General features: G+C 34.1%; 1 pseudogene; it reads left to right on the forward strand.

Annotated features, from left to right (window-relative positions):
- Positions 1-10034, forward strand: part of LOC129516434 (NEDD8 ultimate buster 1-like) — a 40117-nt pseudogene extending 30083 nt beyond the window's left edge.
- Positions 10035-10643: the final 609 nt, after the last annotated feature.

The following is a 10643-nucleotide window of genomic DNA, read 5'->3' on the forward strand; positions in this document are numbered from 1 at the left end:
TAAAAATGAGAACATGGCAGGAAGTAGTAGTGGGGTAGCAATTCAATATTTAAGTTATCCTCAAACAATATCGGCAAATAAAAAAAAGAAATTCTCTTTTTTAAAAAAGATTTTATTTATTTGTTCATGAGAGACACAGAGAGGCAGAGACATAGGCAGAGAGAGAAGCAGGCTCCCCACAGAGAGCCCTATGTTGTTCTCCATCCCAGGACCCCGGGATCATGGCCTGAGCCAAAGACAGATGCTCAATCCCTGAGCTACTCAGGCATCCCAAGAAAAAAATTTTTGATAAATATAATTCATATAACAGGAACTTCAAAATCTCATTATTGATGTATTATTAAACCAGTTATAACCTTTTAATAAAAATTATTTTAAAGGAAATTGAGTGAAGTATGACTTCAAGCCATCTCATGTTATAGGGACTAAAATATTGTTTCATTAACATGAACACTGTATTTTTCAGAGTCCTCTAAGCTACTTAGAACATACAAGTGGAAGCTTCTCAATGGCTTCCTGTTAAATGGAGTTTATGGAGAAATGTTGATAGTAAAATTGAAGCGATTATTAAACTGTACTTTTTTTTGCCTTCATGCTGATACCAACTCTACAACCCCATAAATTATATATTTAATTATTTAAAAGCAAATCTTTTTATTTAATTTAAAATTAGATTTTAAAGGATTTAATAGCTTGGTATTAGGCCAAATATATTTCCCCTTACATTAGAATTTTCCAAAGTAAAACCAAGATCCCTGAACATCCAACTGTATCTTTATTGGATTTAAGTAGTACTTAAATCAATAACATTCTAGTTTAAAAGAGGCTACTTGACTTTCAAGGCATTTAATTAAGGCCACATTCCATTAGCTAGAATAATCTGAACTTGGCTTCATCAATTAAATCATTCTGATCATTTTATCAGATCCTTCCCTTCTGAAGATTGTTGATTTACTTGTTCCTTATAGATCACACTTTACTCACAGAATATCAAACACTTTATCATAATGTGTATATAATCATAAAACATATAAGGAAATGAAAAACTTTCTTAGTCTCATTAATGGGTCTATGTAAATGCTCACATGTGTAATTTTTGGTCTGAGACTGTAAATATTCATTATTCCCTAAATCCCATCTTCAGTCCCTTGTTGTCCCATTGCACACTCTAATAATGACAATGGCAGTGATGGCAGTTACTATTTATAAAACAATGGCTATACATAAGGCACAGCTTAATACTCAACGTTATTATGTTTAAATTGCCATTAGGTATTATGTTCTGTTAGTTTTTTAAAATAAAAACCAGTCCATGCTTATGAAAAATTATTTAGAATGAACAGATAGGCATTACAAACAAAATAAAATGCAACCATCTGGAAAAAACTATGATAGAATTGTTTTTTGTTTTATTATGTGTGTGTGTGTGTGTGTGTGTGTGTGTTTAATTGTTTGAGAATGTAGTGTATGTAGTTGCCTCCTTTTAATCACATGGGCCAGTACTTTTTCTCCAGGTTTTCTTTATTCTGAGGTATTATTATTTTTCTCATTTAAAAAAATTACTTATTTATTTGAGAGGACAGAGATAGTGACAGAGATAGTGAGAGAGCACCAGCTGGGAAGAGAGGGAGAAGCAGCCTTCCTACTGAGTGGGGAGCCTGATGTGGGGCTCGATCCCAGGACCCTGGGATCATGACCTGAGCTGAAGGCAGATGCTTAACCGACTGAACCACCAGGTGCCCCTATTTTTCTCATTTTTACCAATCAAGGGGAAAAAATAGAAACTTACTAGGTTGTTCTTTTGAGTACTTTGAAGCAAAATCTCTTATATGTGTAGATTATTGCCCATTTGCATTATTTTTTCCCTAATTTTCTATTTCTTTCTCCTACCAGATATGTTGCTAGTCCCATAACTGCATATGTTTGGATTTTCCAATGATAGATTTAAAAAACATTGTGCTAGTGTCCCAAAAGCATTAATATGAATTTCACATTCATTTAATAATTTGTAATTAAATAGGTATTTATTGAATGATATTCATGTGTCTGACATGGTTCAGGTAATAAAGGATAAAATAGCAAGCATAATTGATACGGTTCCTCCACATATGGGGATCATAGGCTAGGAGAAAGTGACATATATTTAGAAATGGCACTAGTACTCCGAAGCAGTAGCCTTGAAACCAGAAACTAAACCAATTCTAGAAGGATACAGTTGCAAAGTATTTTGTGATTTTCTTTGTTTATCTTAGAGAATTCTTTCAGCAAGTTTTCCAAATATAATTGCTGGTATATTTATGTTCCTAAATTTGGCCTTCCTAGTGAGGAAACATTATGTTGATATTTTAATGAAACAACAAATTGCACACCTGCTCTCCCTCACCTCCTCCTCCTCCTCAAGTTTATATTTGAAAAGAAGACAGAGGAATACGTATGCATCCCTGACACAGCTATTTGGAGAACTTGGCATAAAACTACATTAGTTTCTCAATATTTCACTCTAGGATTAGTTCTTAGGGTTTCCTAAGAAATTACTACAAGCTGGAAAGCTTAAAACAACAGAAATTTATTCTCTCAGAGTAGTGCGTGCTAGTAATCTCAAATCAAGGTGTCAGCAGGCCCTCCCTGTTCTCTGTGAAAACTGCGGGGAAGAACACATTCTTGCCTCCTCCTGGTTTATGGTGGTTGCCAGCAGTCTTTGGTGTTCCTCAACTAGAGCTGTACCACTGCAATTTCTGCCTTCCTCTTTACATGGCCGTCTTGCCTATTATAGCTCTGTGTCTCTCCAAATCTCCTTCTTCCTATAAGGACGCCAGTCATTGGATTTAAAGCCCATCCTAATCTAGCATGACCTCATTTTGACTTGCTCACATCTGCTCACATCTCATTTACAAATAATGTTGCATTCCATTGGTCTGATGGACCTGAATTTTGGAACCATGTACAGCTTTTTTGTTTAAGTTCTCTTACCGTAAACTAATGTAGTTCTTGCTGTCTATTTAGAACCATGTTTTTGCATTTTTGTGCATTTTTGTTGGTGCTTTTGTTGTTTACAATGGCCTTCAAGCACATGCTGAAGGATGTCAAATGTTCCTAAGCTCAAGAAGGCTATGATCTGCCTTATGTAAAGAATAAGTCTAGTGGATAAGCTTAGTTGAAGCATGACTTGCAATGAGTGCTGTTGGCCGTGAATTCAAAATTAATGATTCAACAATATATATTACATAGTGTATCTTTAAACAGAAGCACATATAAAACAAGGTTATGTATCGTATTGGTTGTTATGACTGGAGGCTCATAAGAACCTAACCCTATATTTCTCCATCAGTAACACTTCAGAATTTGGTCATTTAGTGTTCAAAGTGACTTTTAAAGAACATAGCTATTGTGAATGGCATGGATTTCTCTAAAATGAGAAAGCCTGGAGAAAAAAGACAGGCCCGTGTAATAGTAAGAAAGCAAATAAATGCTGTGCGTGTCTAAAAAGATCCAGGCATACAACAAAATACTTGCAGTGACTGTTTTCAGACAGTGGTATTTTATTTTTCTTACTTACATTTGCTTGTCTGCTTTTTCTAATTTTTATTCCATGAACATACACACTACTTACCATAATAAAATTAATATACAATATCAAATATAATTTATTTAATCAAAATATTTAATGTTATGTGCCTTAGCAGTGTCTGATACACAGTCGTTGTTTAATAACGGGTAACTTTCATTTCATTGTCTTTAGTACAACTGTCCACAGTGAACTCAATCCAGTCAGCAATCAGTTGAATGAGCTTGGAAGCAGACCCCCCTTTAGTCAAGCTATTAAGACGTGTTTAGCCTTGGCTAATGCCTCGATTACAGCCTTGTGAGAGACATCAGAGGATGCAGGTAAATCATGCCCAGATTTGGGACCCAGAGAAACCATGACATAAAAAATGTTTGTTTAAGCAGTAAGAATTGTAGTAGTTTGTCATGAAGCAGTTGCTAAAGAGTATCAGAATGGATTAAACTTGTTGAATTTAGCAATTATACTGTGGCAGTTATCTAATATGCATAGGTTGATGGTAGGGGCAAGAGCAGAAACCAAGTAACAGTGTTTTGAAGTATAAATTGGTAGTTAGGAATTAGAAACAAAGAATAGGAGAATATTCCTGTATGCTTAAATTCCTGGAGAATGGGACCAGTAGCTCAAGGGATTGAGAGGACTTGGAAAATTAGTAAAAAAAAAAAAAAAAAAAAATTGAATGATAAACCATTTATAAAGTTATAATGAGTCTTTTAAATATTTTCTTCTAATTAGCTAGCTCTTAATGGAAAAAATCTTGCTATAAATGTGTCCCAGCCACTCCCAAGAAGACATAGAGACTTTATTTATTTTTTATTTATTTTATTTAAAAATTTTTTTGATATAGAGATTTTAGAATATTTTGGCAAATAAAGTATTAATCCAAAGTTTATAGTAGTAAAGGGTAAGAATTAAAGGAGAGAATAAAACAAAAATAAGTAAAATATTAGAGAAAGCCACTGTGAATATGTGCATGTGTGTATGTGCGCATCTGATTCCTTCAGCCAAATGAATACAAAATTTCAGTTAACTCAGGTCTAAAAAGGAATATGTACTATGTCAACCATTTTAATTATAAAAAAATGTAATTTTACTTTTGCAATGGGAAAATGGCAATATTATCAGCACTAATATGTGATACCTGAATGTTAAAGGGTAGACATTTACTTAAAATTCAAAAAATGCTTTAACAAGAAAATGATTTTTATAAATTTGAAATTTCAAATTTAATAAAATTTCAGTTTATATGTAAAATCTGTGTATGCCTCCCATATATGTAGTAGGATGCAGAGAGCTGCCATGCTACACGAAATGCAATATTTTTATTATTGAACATTTTTCAGTCTTTTCATTTTTGTTTTCTCTGACAAATCTTTTTGAAAAATAGGAATAAACTTTTGAAAAAAGGAACAATTTAGAAGAATTGATAATACAGTCAATTAAAGAAAAGTCTATTGTCCTGAAAGATAATTTAAAGTGGTATATGGCCCACAGCTTCAAATCTTTGATTCTTTCTAGTTGTGTTAACAGATAAATTGTACTCAAATTCAGTGTCCATGTTCAAAACCACATTAAGAGCTTCTGTAAAAATTAAGAGAGCCTTCATGATGGGGGGAAAAGGGATTCTCTAACCCTATCCCACCATTCTGGAGGTAATTAAGTTACAAAGAAATTAAGTCAACTGCACTTTTCTAAATAACCCCTGTATCCTAAATTTACCACCTGTTGGCACAGTGGCCTTGAGCAAGTTGTTTTATCCATGATTGTGCTTTCTATTGCCAATCTCTGTGCATCCCAGCCTTCATCAAAGCACACTCCATAGTTACATCTATGATCATTTTTAAAGGACTTTAGCTATAAAACTCTTGTCACCTGAACAATTGTAGCTGAATGTCCCACAAGCACCTTAAATTTAATAACATCTCTTTTGTAAATTTCCTCCTTTCAGCCTAAGTCTGTATCGTCTCATGTCTCTTACGGTAATGGTGTCCTCTCCTTTAAAGCTTAAAGACATCAATTCTAATGGTGGGATGGCCCATCAATTTCTTGACATCTTTTGATCATGTTATTAATAATTTTGATATTGAAATATCTAGCATTTAATGAACACTTACTACATGTTAAAAGCTATTCTAAGCAGTATTACTACACATATATGTGTATGTGTATATATGTGCTATATACGAAAATCATTTAACTCAAAGAAACCTAATGAAGTAGAAACTATTAGACCTCATTTTAAAGATGAGAAAAACGAATATGTATAAAGTCTAGGGTATCTGCTCAAGATATACATCTAGTTAGTGAAAAAAAAAGAAGATTCAAATTCCGACAGGACCTCTTTACAGATGGAAAACCAAGTAAGTACCCCTCATGTAATTTATTATAATTTGCAGCTCTTTATTCATTTTCACTTATTTTGAAGTTCTATCAAATGAATCACCTGAGTTTTTATATAAAATATACATTTTATTTTTTGATTTTATATATGTGTCCTTCACTTTCATGAGAGTGTCCTCCACTGTATTTACATATTCAAAGACTTAAATGTCTTCTTTATCCATACATCTTTCTTTAACTCAATCGTAAGCTCTTTCTCTGGAAGTTATAACTTTTCTTGTGGGCTCAAAACATCTGTTGTAGTATATTATATTACTTTGCATTATAATAACTTAAATATATAAAACACTCAGACAAAAAAAATAAAATAAAACACTCAGTAATATATATTCCAAGCACAATGCTCAGCCTTCTGCATATATTTATTTAAATCATATACTATATATAAGGTCCTGTTTCTACTTTATAGATGACAGAGCTAGAGTTTAGAGTTAAAAAATTTGCCCAAAATCACATTAAGGGTAGAATCAGGATTTTAACAGAAAATTCAGGGCAATCAGCTATAACATAATGTGTTTTCATGGGAGATGCATGGCCCTTGTCCAGAAATTTGAATTCTCTTGTAGAAGATATGACAAAGTCTTTGAAGTAAAATAACGAGGAGTAAAATAAAGTTTCAATAAAGCCTCTATGCAATTTATCATTCAAATTGAGACACTTTTGAGAGCAAAGTCATACAGTTGATAATTATGTCAACATGTTTACATCAAGACTTGGGTTCAGAGTCACTTTGCATAAGTGGAACTATAAAGTAGTTCATTGTCAATACATGAAAATTAGCTTTTATGCAAAGCATTCTTGCTCCAGTTTCTGAACCAATATGGGAAGAAACAGAAAATACTTCCAAAAGTCTCAGTTTCCCCAGACCTCTATCCAACAGGGATATTTTGGCCTATTCAGAGTTTCTTAGTTTTGATCCATTGAGACACTGTAGATAATGTGACTCATTTTTTAATGAATTGAGGGAAAACCTTTATTCAGTTACTACAAATTCAAATTTCACCTTCTCGATCTGTCTTACCCATGTTTTGGCACAGAATTTCTAGGATTAAACTTCTGCTTTGCCCTTATTCCTTGCTGACTCTCTTTCATGACCATAGCTTCTTCTCATATTTAGGCTTATAGATTGGATCTTGTTGATATTTACAAGTCAATTATTATCCATCTTACTGAGTTTTCACTCATTCGAGAAATAACGTTTAGTGTTCACCTTAACACTGGGACATCTGGTGATACAAAAGCAAACAAGATGTAGCTCCTACTAACAAGGAGCTATCACAATCCAGTGGTAAAGACAATAGATGATAACAGTGAACAGCTTTTTTTTTTACCAAACCTTACCTACAAGGCTGTACTTTGAGAGAAAATATTTGTGGTTGTTTCACTTTACTTTGTGCCCATATTGCCCTGCTGGACATATTTCATAGTGTTCATATATGCTTACTACATGCTACCATGGCAGTTTAATTATGTTCCACTGCTTTGAGAAGAAACTTAGCAGATATGACTCTATGTTCGGTGAGGAATGGTTGAATTTCAATTAGATACAAGTTAAGTGACAATTTTTTACTTCTGCTGTTTTTGTATTATCCATAGAAAAGCAAGTATATGCGTTCAAATAAGAAAACAATCTCCAGGGATTCCTGGGTGGTGCAGCGGTTTGACGCCTGCCTTTGGCCCAGGGCGCGATCCTGGAGACCCAGGATCGAATCCCACATCGGGCTCCCGGTGCATGGAGCCTGCTTCTCCCTCTGCCTGTGTCTCTGCCTCTCTCTCTCTCTCTCTCTGTGACTAAGCTAAGTAAATAAAAAATTAAAAAAAAAACAATCTCTATAATGTAAGAATAGTTAAGGATCTTAATGGTGGAAATAAGAAAATCATGTGTGAACATTTTTAATTCTGGATTTACAACTTCCATCATTAGCTTCATGAATTTCAGAATTCTCATTCTATATATAAGTAAAATCACCATATTTTTCCTTTATAGAATAAAAATGAATGGAATATTTGTTATAGGCACTGGCGTATAATCAAAGTACGTTGAACATAGGTGGTGTTGGACTAGGTCTCCTGTGGAACGAAAACAAATCATGGCTGTTTCTGCATCCAGGTTCTTGGTGTGTCACTGTAGGTGTCCTGATAGTATGGGATGGTCCAGGTTCTTGGTGTGTCACTGTAGGTGTCCTGATAGTACAGGATGGTACCAAAGATGTATCTTTAGGCAAAGGTAACCCAGTTTTTAAGGAGAGACAATATGGAGATCTTTGTATGCAGTTGGTTTTGTATTGAAGAACCTTGCTGAGAAGGACTCTGACAAGCTAGAAAGTTGTGAAAGTAAAGTAGAAAAAATAATAAAAGTAATAGGTTGCAAAGTAATTGAGCATAGAACAGGAAATGAAAACTATAAGACAATAGGAATTGTCACAATTGAGGTATTTTCACCTCCAAGACTAAGAAAAAGTAGAAAAAACTTGTTGGAGGTCTGTATGTACATTAATGGCAGAGAACTGAGGTCCAAAAGAGCTGAAACTTTTGGATTTCAAGAAACTTATATTAAAATTGTCTTAAATAGGGATCCCTGGGTGGCTCAGTGGTTTAGCGCCTGCCTTTGGCCCAGGGCATGATCCTGGAGACCCAGGATCGAGTCCCATGTTGGGCTCCCTGCATGGAGCCTGCTTCTCCCTCTGCCTCATATTCTCTCTCTCTCTCTCTCTCTCTCTCTCTTATGAATAAATAAATAAAATCTTTAAAAAAATAAAATTGTCTTAAATAAGAAACAACTTAGCTAGGGGAAACACTATAGTACTCTAACTAAAGCAGTCTAGAGTGGAAATGAGATAAAACTTCCAGGTTGAAGAAGAAGAGAAAAATGAAGCCAAAATAAAAGAAGAAAGGAATTTGGAAGATTAAAATAAATATTAGACTAAAAATATATTGTCAGAATGGGTTGAGTTTGTAGTGGATCCAGAAACAACACGTAGCTAACTAGATAGGTGAGAGACACCAGAATTCCTCCATCAGAAAGAAAAGCCCTTATGTTAATTGTGAGATATCATGAGTAAGGCAGAGCTTTCCTGAAAAGAAAAGAGTATGAAATAGTCTTGCTATACCTGTCGGACACTAACAGATTTTCTGAGTGTTGTAGAGAACAACTGATTATAGTCGATAACTATGAAGTGCTCCAGTTGGGTATAGCATGGTGTTACTTCAGCTTGGAACAACTGGAATGCTTGGAAAATGCAGGAAAAACATTAAAGTTGTTCTAGAAATCCTTTAAAAATTGTTATGATTGAAAACCACCAAAGACTGATCTATATCAAGGGAAATTGTGGGCAAGAGAAACTATTGTCTTTAAGACTTTACTTGCTTCAATGTATCTGGAATTATCACAATAGAAATGGTGAAGAGGCTTGTTAGTATCTCAGTAGGGCACGTCCACACTTTAAAGAGCTATGCATTGATCCATCCTAAGTTCACAATTTGTTGCACTTGGAATTTACTGCCCAGGAAACCTGGCTTGGACTAAAGGCATAGGACAAGCACATGGATAGACAGCCCCCCACATTATCAGGCACAGAGAGAAACTGACACAAATAAGGAAAGAGGAAAAAGAATAAGACACTGACTAATGGGGTTCCTGGGTGGTTCAATCAGGTAAGTCTTTGAAATTTGATTTCAGTTCAGGTTAAGATCTCAGGGTCATGAGATCGAGCCCCATGTCAGGCTTGGCACTCAGTGCTGGAGTCGGCTTGAGGTTCTCTCTTTCCCTCTTCTGCTGCCCCTCACTGTGCTCTTTCTCTCTTTAAATAAATAAGTAATTCTAAGAAAGGAAAGACACTGATTGGAGAAAATACTCTTTGAAACGAATGGGCTATCTCATTCCTGCAGCCATGCATGGCTATCAGGCCAACACACACCTACATGAGATGAAACCCTGAAAATTGTTCTCAGTCATCCCCAGATATGATGGTTAAATGACACATATTCTGAAACCAACAACCATCAATAAAGTCCTCTGTAAAATATTGGCCAATCGATGTACGTGGGCTTTGGCATGGTAGTATCATTTTGAAATTCCAATTTTGACAGTTCCTTCTGGTTCAAAAATCTCCACAAAGAATTTTCCTTATTTCAGTTTCCATTTAAGAAATATTAGTTTTTGTCTAGATATTTCACAGTAGTCTCTCCTAATATATTTAAGTTTGTCATCTTAAAAAACGGTAAAATAAAATCAAAAGAGGTTTCCTTCTTTTTCAAATCCATGACTTACATTATATTATGTATGGCAAAACTTTATAATATGTCTAGCCAAAAGATGATTTTAAAAATATGAATATCTTGTGAGAAAAAAATGCAAATAATATTTGAATCAAATTATGATTACTTCAAATGAATAAAGATATTTAAATGTAAACAGTTGCTCATCTAGTTTCTATGCTGGCACTAAAAATGCATAATTTATATTTGCCTCTGAATTTCAATGTTGAGTTACTATAATAAATTACTATTACATAATTTTCCATTTCTAATTTATGGTGACAAAACATAGGATATAATCCATGTATTTTTTGTTTACTTATATATATTTTTATTCAAATTCACATTTTAAAATCTCAAAAATATTAAATAATAGAAATGTTTTTCTTCATTTCTTCCATACAACTTGATTGTTATGGATTTT

The sequence above is a fragment of the Nyctereutes procyonoides genome, unplaced genomic scaffold (assembly GCF_905146905.1).
Source record: "Nyctereutes procyonoides isolate TBG_1078 unplaced genomic scaffold, NYPRO_anot_genome, whole genome shotgun sequence".
Lineage (NCBI taxonomy): Eukaryota > Metazoa > Chordata > Mammalia > Carnivora > Canidae > Nyctereutes > Nyctereutes procyonoides.